The sequence below is a fragment of the Eutrema salsugineum genome, unplaced genomic scaffold, assembly GCF_000478725.1.
Source record: "Eutrema salsugineum unplaced genomic scaffold, Eutsalg1_0 scaffold_4, whole genome shotgun sequence".
In the NCBI taxonomy this organism is placed as follows: Eukaryota; Viridiplantae; Streptophyta; class Magnoliopsida; order Brassicales; family Brassicaceae; genus Eutrema; species Eutrema salsugineum.
The window spans coordinates 2,574,878-2,583,091 of record NW_006256686.1 but is presented as its reverse complement, the minus strand read 5'-3'; the positions used below and the strand labels follow the sequence as shown (position 1 = coordinate 2,583,091).

Sequence of the window (8,214 nt, the reverse complement as noted above, 5' to 3'; positions counted from 1 at the left end):
GTTATGTGTTGGATAGTTGTTCCAACTGATAGTTTGTTCACAATAATGGATTGGAGGATCTGGATTACAGGGTGATGCTTATCTGAGGTCATTGCTGCTGAAGTGGATTCCCAGCCTGCATGATGATAAGAAGAAGACGTTATAGAATTGGTACTAACAAAATGTTAGGATACTTTTAAACAATTAAAAATAAAAGATAGGTTTGATGGTGGAAGCTGTGACTTTTTTTTGTGTGGGTGGAGTGACGTTTGGAAAAGTGTGAAAATGACATATGTTGTATAGTGATGCAGCCCTAAACAGTTGGAATTCTTTAGCAGACGTTATTTGTATATAATCATGGTGTGGACAGTCATTCATATTTAAAAAATGTAAACCAAATATTTGTAACGTGTATTAAAATCGTGTATTACTTGTATTTTAAAATTTATCGTAAAACTTTTCAAATTAGTTACCAATTAATCATTTGTGGGAGTTATTTTGGAAGTAGGAAAATGTGTATTTATTTCTTAATTTTTTTTTTCAAAATAGAGTATGTTTAGTACGATGTGTAGTTATTTTGTTACTCATTTTTAGGGTTTAATATGAGGATGTTTTCTAATTAAATATGTTGTCGGTTAAAATTTTGTAGGCTATGTTTGTAATACATAAAATTCGCCTAATAATTTTGATTAATTATATATTTTATTTAAAACGTGAATCCCTGTTATAATTTTGGTAATTAATGCCACACTCACCAGTATTCCATATTTTGTTGGCTACTTTAGAAGATGTAATTGATTAACAAAATTATTAATGGTATGTGTTTTTTTTTCAAATTATCAGACTACGAGATGTGAAAAGAAATTACAGTGAAGATATAGGTCTCTGGTATTTAAGATAGGAATGGTAGAGTGTAACGGTGGTTTTTTTGTATGTAATGAAGGAAAAAGAGATAATAGACAGTTGTTAAATTGAGAAGCAATAAAATAAAGATTTTTTGTTAGTAGCTACGTGATAGCTTTTATATTAGAGGTAGAAGATAAACATGCTTTTATTAAATGGAGATTTTTTCATTGAATATGAGTTAATGGTGAACATTCTTAGTGAGACCTTTAAAATAATATAATTTGAAATGAGGTTATATAGTAATCAAGTCTGATATTTCATTCATACGTTGTTTTTAGAATGTAATATTTTGGTATGAGTAGTATGTTTATTTTCTTTGATAAAAAGTGTACAATATAATAAATATCATATATTATTAATTTTTCCAATAACCAAAGAATAATATATTATTGATAAGGACAATGACGAAAGAAGCATGAGATTTGAAGTGTTTGACGTGATAAGAATTTGCACTGGATATATGTGTCATGTATTCATGAAACAAATATAAGTTTTAATAGTGGTCTTAGTAATTAAAGAAGAAGAGAAAGAAGAGACTTGTTGATTACTGAATCATTAAATTAAGAATTAGTTTGTTACTATATGACAATAAGCTTTGACATAGAGTGGAACATAAACATGCTGTATATAATGGAAATCCCTTCAATGAGGATGAGGCAACGGTGTATTATAAGGATAAGCTAAAAAGACATGAAATATGAGAAAATGCGATATTAAGAAGACATTGTTGGAAATGTTCTTAAAAACATAAAATATTGGCGGTGATATAATTTGGAACGATTTAGTTTTGTAAGGAAAATGTCTTCAGAAAGTTGTTGTAATTCTCTGATCACATCCATGGTAGTTGTATGAACTCATTGGTAGGTGTTGAAGTTGTCCCAAGTGGTGTGTCTTGTAGGGATGTTTCAAATATTGGCTATTCAGAAATTAAAAATATGTAATATGTTAGTTTATGTTTTGTGATGCGGAATAGCTAATTGATTTACGAAAGAGGAGTTTTGTTTATAGAGTAAACAAAATTGAGATTATTTGAAACTGTGAAGACACCGTTTGTGGCAGAGTAATTGTAGGAGTTGATTTTGATCTGGGAAAAGAATGTTTTCCCAAAGATGTGTAGAAGATCATCAGAGTGAGAATGTGATATGTTCATAATTTGCATCATTTAGGTTGCATAAATCATTCCAAATCATGTTTTATTTCATGTATTTTAGGTCCTTAGGGTTTGTTTTAGAACTTAGGAGATGCATTAGGTCCCAATGAGTCTTTGCATGTTTTGAGTGTCTATCAGGTGATTATAGAGCTGAAAAGATGAATCCAGGAGGTGGAATGGTGAGCAGAGCTTGAAAAAGTGGAAAACTTGAGTCTATGGAGGTTATCGGCCATTCTCGCTGGCCAGGAAGGTTTTACCGGCCATTTTCATGTACCGCGGGAAGCTTTACCGGCCATTTTCACGTACCGCGAATTAAGTATATCGGCCAAAATCTCCGGGTGCGAACGAGTCTCAGAAATCACCTGTCCGGGGAGCCTTCCGGTCCGATTCAGATGGCGGGTCCTTCATAGAAGTTGGAGAGCATTGAAGCACGGTCTCATAGCAATTGGAATCGTAGAATTCGGACGCGTGAGCAGAGAGATAAGCTCGTCGGAAGAAACCCCTGTCTCGCAGGTATTCCGGACCGAGCAGATCAGTTCTGAAGGATGCGAAGGACGGTGCACTTCCAGGCCGATTCAGCTTCCGGGTCCTTCATGAGAATCAGAGACATTTGAGTCTTCTTTCCAGAACGTCCAAGAGCATTCAATTCGGATCTATGAGCAGGAAGATACGGCCTCCGGAATGGACACATGTCTAGACGCCTCTCTCTGGTCGTATACATGCACTGCAAAGATGTGCCCTCCAGGAAGCCTTCCACCTCCCAAGCACTGAAACTTCCTTCACAAAAGTTGGAGATAAATGAGTCCTCTGTCTTCTGCAACCGAAATCATTCAATTCGGACAAGTATCACAGGAGTTACACTCTCCGGAATGCGAAGTGATCTAAGCTGCTCTGGATGCTGCGAGATGGTCTTGCGACTTGGTTAACCCGCAGGCCTGAAGATGAACGCCTGAATGCTGATGCTGCGAGTTGAAATGTGCGGGTAAACTATCACTGGAAGAGGTCTGGAGCTCCCGAGCAAGAGAAATGCTAAGTCCACAATCGTGCGACTTAGGCATGCGAGTCATCCGTGCCTGGATCTATGCCGCACGATCACTCGGAATTCACTCCGACTTGAGCCTGCGACCTAAGTGCAATAGAGACCAACCCGCACAGTTTCTACATCCCCCAGAAACCGGCTCAGCCCTGCGAGTTGGAGAGGAAGGAGACCATGCCGCAGAAACACTCGGAATTTACTCCAAGATGGTTGTGCGGCTCCGACAAGGCGATTCAAGCCTCACAAGACAAGTCTTCATCTACTGCGACTTAGGTGTGCGGCCTGGGACATACTGAACCGACCCGCAGCTTTTCCCATTTATCCATTAAAGCCGGGTCAGGACCCGGTTTGTTCCGGGCTGACCCGGTTCGTTTTTAAGAAGGTATAAATACTTTTTAGGGTTTTTTGGGGGAGAACTAAGTTTTATTCCCTTTGTCTCTTGCCTCTTTTGTGAAAAAGACTCCATTAAGAAGAGAAATATCTATTTTTGAGTGTTGGATCAAGAGAGTTTTAAGAGATCTGGGTGTTTAAAGCTGTTTACTTTTGAATCTATCATCTCTATCTCCATTTCTCATCATTAATCATGCTAATCTTCTCAACTTGCAAAGGTTTAAGAGAGATTAGTATGATTAGTGAGTAATCCCATATTAAGGTCTTAGATATGTAGATTAGGGTGCTTAAGTGGTAGATTAGCGAGCTTAGGGGTTAGATCATGCATATTCCATTCTCTACAACTTGTTCTCTATGCTAGATCCATACAAATCATATGTGGTCTAGATTCTGGGCATTTCATGCACCAAAAGTGTTTGATGAAATGCCTGAACCAAAGTTGTTAGAGGTTTAAGTGTTATTCATCATGGGAATGATTGTTTATATGCTTAAATGACAGATTAAACTGATTCTTAATGCTTGTTAACTCATGTTTCACTGATGATGATTGGGTTTGAAACTGATTTAGCATAGGAGTTAATGCCTTCATGAGAGGATTAACTTAGTTAGAGATGTTTATGTTAAATGGCTTGCTTGATCATATGATTCATTAGCTCATTAGTTTATCACTGAAGGCACCCTAATCCACTATCATGTCTAAGACCTTTCTTATCATCATTCATACATTCTCATCATTTGTCATTGTTTAGTTCTTGTTTAAGCATTTCATTAATCCTTAATCCTGTTTAAGATTGTAGTTGTCTCTAGATTAATCAAAACCCACTCTTGTTTGCTTGAATTAAGAACTTGATCATATAGCTTAGTGTCTAACACCACATCTGGATTGATAAACCTCTTTGTGCTACATTGACAAGGGGATTGATAGCCCTGAGACCCTTAAAAGTCTTATCTATCAATTGGCGCCGTTGCCAAATTGTGGTTTGATTAGCATTAAGCTCTGATCTGTTCTTGAGATCAAGTGCTTACTTTCTTGTTTTTACTGATTCCTTTCAAGTTCTGTTTGTGATTTCAGGTGTATGAACACCAGGTCCAGATCAAGAAGCTGCGGTCCTCCTTTTCCTCTAAACGATAACATCAACCTTCTGGTACCAAGGAGGAGAAGAGACAGACGTGGTAGACACATTGATCAGACTGAGATGGCAGAACAAGGAGATCACGTGGTAGATATGGAACAACCAGTTCAGGAGCAACAAGCTCAAGGTCAGGGAGCTGGTATTGGAGTTGGTCAGGGGTTTCACCAGGGCAATGTTCAGCAGGAACAGGTGCACCACCAACAAGCCTATGTCCACCAGGGACAAGCTCAGGCTCATCAACAGAGGCATCAGGCCAATGTTCAACAAAGACACCAGGTGCACCACCAACCCCACCCTTTCCAACCACAACAAAGAAGATATGAGCAACCCCAAATCTATGTTGGCGAAAATGACAGGGCCAATGCTCATCAGTATGGAGCTGGTATTCAGGCACCACCTGTGCAGAACAACAACTTTGAAGTGAAAGCATCATTGCTGAATATGGTCCAGAACTCAAAGTTCCATGGGTTAGCAATGGAAGATCCCTTGGAACACTTGGACCAGTTTGATAAGGTGTGTGACCTGACCAAGATTAATGGAGTTTCAGAAGACAGCTTTAAGCTAAGACTATTCCCATTCAGTCTTGGTGACAAAGCTCATCAATGGGAGAAGAATCTTCCAAGAGGCTCCATTCAAACCTGGGAGCAATGCAAGCAAGCCTTCTTATCTAAGTTCTTCTCCACCTCAAGAACTGCAAAACTGAGAAACCAAATCTCTAGCTTCACTCAGCACAGCAATGAAAGTTTTGGTGAAGCATATGAGAGATTCAGGAGCTACACAAACCAATGCCCACACCATGGGTTTAGTGAGGCTTCTCTTCTCAGCACACTGTATAGGGGAGCTCTTCCCAAGATTAGAAACCAGCTGGATACTGCTTCCAATGGGAACTTTCTGGGTAAAGAGATTCATGCTGCTTTAGAGCTAGTGGAGAACTTAGCATTGAGCAATGATACTTATGGTGAAGACTATGACAGATCAAATAGGTCTGAAGGTTCAAGCTCAGAACAGAGGCTCACCAGAGAAGTTAAGGAGTTGAGGAGTGAATTAGACAAGCTGAAATTCACCACTCAGAAGCCAATACATTATGTTGGAGAGTATGAGGAACCTTCTCAAATCTTTGAGAACATAAGTGAAGAAGGTCTTACCCAAGAGGAGCTCAACTACATTGGGAATCAGAGGTTCCAAAGATATCAGTATGGTAATGCCAATCCAAACCTCTCTTACAGGAACACCAATGTAGCTAACCCACAAGACCAGGTCTATCCCAATTCTCAAGCTCCAAAGAACTTTGTTCCCAAGCACAACTTTCAAGGGTCATTCCAACCCAAGAATCAATTTGGTCAGAATCAGAGTTTTGGTCAGCAACAGCAACCATTTCAGGGCACTGGTTACACTTCACAGCAGCCAAAGGCACCACCAGGGTTTGGTCCACCACAGTTCCAACAGCAGGCGCCGGTTCAACAACAGTTTCAGCCACCAATGGTTCAACAGCAACCACAGATGGGTACAGATATGGTTGGTATTCTGCAACAACTACTTCAGGGTCAACAGACTATGCAGCAGGAAATCAAGGAACTGAAGCAAAACCAGGCATCAAGCTCAAGGAACCAAGGTCACCTACCTGGAAAACCAGAACCCAACCCCAAGGAATATGCCAAGGCCATAACACTGAGGAGTGGCAAGGAGTTACCTGGTATTGAGAACAACAATGTGATCATTGAGGACAATGATCAACCTGAGGGGGAGGCAGCCTTAAAGGATGATCAAGTTGCTGAGAAACCAAGGTCAGAAAAGGGTAAAGAGGTAGCAAAGGAACCAGAACCAGAGAAGAAGTATGTGCCACCACCTCCATACCAACCCAAGCTCCCATTTCCAGGGAGATTTAAGAAGCAACTAGTGGACAAGGCAAGAGCTGTATTTGAGAAGGCACTCAAAGAGACACCACTCACAATGCCTCTCATTGATGCATTCTTAATGATGCCAAAGATGGGGAAGTTTTTGAAGGATGCTATTCTGAACAAGACAAAAGAGCTTCAAGGCATGGTAGTACTAAGTCATGAATGCAGTGCTATCATTCAGAGGAAGTCCATTCCAAGGAAGTTAACTGATCCAGGGAGCTTCACACTCCCTTGTGCCATTGGACCTCTTCTATTCTCTGGATGTCTTTGTGATTTAGGAGCATCAGTCAGCTTGATGCCATTCTCCATAGCACAGAAGCTGGGCTTTAGAGTTTTCAAACCTTCAAAGATTTCTCTTATCCTTGCAGATAGATCAGTTAGATTGCCTGTTGGTATGTTGGAAGATCTACCTGTCAAGATAGGTGGTTTTGAGGTTCCAACAGATTTTGTTGTGCTGGAGATGGATGAAGAGCCAGTAGATCCTCTTATCTTGGGCAGACCATTCTTAGCCACTGCAGGAGCTATTATTGATGTGAGAGGTGGGATAATAGAGCTTCAACTTGGGTCTGAAAAGCTCAAGTTTGATGTGAATGAGATGATGAAGAAGCCCACCATTGAAGGTCAATGTTTCTATGTAGAGACAATGGATCAGTTGGCTGATGAGTTGCTTGAGGAGCTGAACACAGAGGATCCTCTTCAAGCTACTCTAACTCAAGAACAAGGAGACAATGGGCTCTTGGCTGAAGCAAGTGAAGGGTATAAGCTGTATCTGGACAATGCAAGAGAGCTGGGTCCTGAAACAAGGTTTGTGGAGCTGGAACAGAATGGCACTGAGGTTTTTGCAATCCAAGAATCAGTCACCAGCCAAAGCAGCTTGGACCAGGACTGGAATGAGGCTGATGCACCCTCTGTTGAGCTCAAACCTCTACCAACAGGGCTCAGGTATGCTTTCTTAGGACTAAACTCCACATATCCTGTCATCATCAATGATAGCCTATTAGAGGACCAAGAGAGTGCATTGCTGAATGAAATAAGAAAGTTCAGGAGAGCCATAGGGTATTCTTTGGCTGATATTAGAGGGATCTCTCCTGACATCTGCACCCATAGGATCCACCTAGAGGACCAATCTATGTCCTCTATTGAGCACCAACGTAGACTTAACCCCAACCTTAGGGAAGTGGTTAAGAAGGAGATACTAAAGCTTCTTGAGGCAGGGATAATTTACCCAATCTCTGACTCAAGATGGGTATCTCCTGTTCATGTTGTGCCCAAGAAAGGTGGGATCACAGTGGTGAAAAACGATAAGGATGAACTCATAGCTCAAAGAACCATAACTGGCCACCGCATGTGCATTGACTATAGGAAATTGAATTCTGCTTCTAGAAAAGATCATTTTCCTTTACCATTCATTGATCAAATGCTTGAAAGGTTAGCTAATCATCCTTATTTTTGTTTTCTCGATGGGTACTCTGGATTTTTCCAAATTCCCATAGATCCAAGAGATCAAGAGAAAACAACATTCACATGCCCTTATGGCACTTATGCTTATAGGAGAATGCCTTTCGGTTTATGTAATGCACCGGCTACTTTTCAAAGGTGTATGATGCACATTTTCTCTGACATTATTGAAGAGAAAGTTGAGGTGTTCATGGATGACTTTAGTGTCTATGGCTCCTCCTTCTCGGATTGTCTCTCTAATTTGACATAGTTAACACAAAATTT

General features: G+C 40.2%; 1 non-coding gene across 1 annotated transcript; it reads right to left on the bottom strand.

Moving 5' to 3' along the window:
* Positions 1-5,290: 5,290 nt before the first annotated feature.
* On the bottom strand, positions 5,291-5,397 carry LOC112084967. Its single transcript, XR_002898613.1, has one exon. It is a non-coding gene; the product is annotated as a small nucleolar RNA R71 (small nucleolar RNA).
* Positions 5,398-8,214: the final 2,817 nt, after the last annotated feature.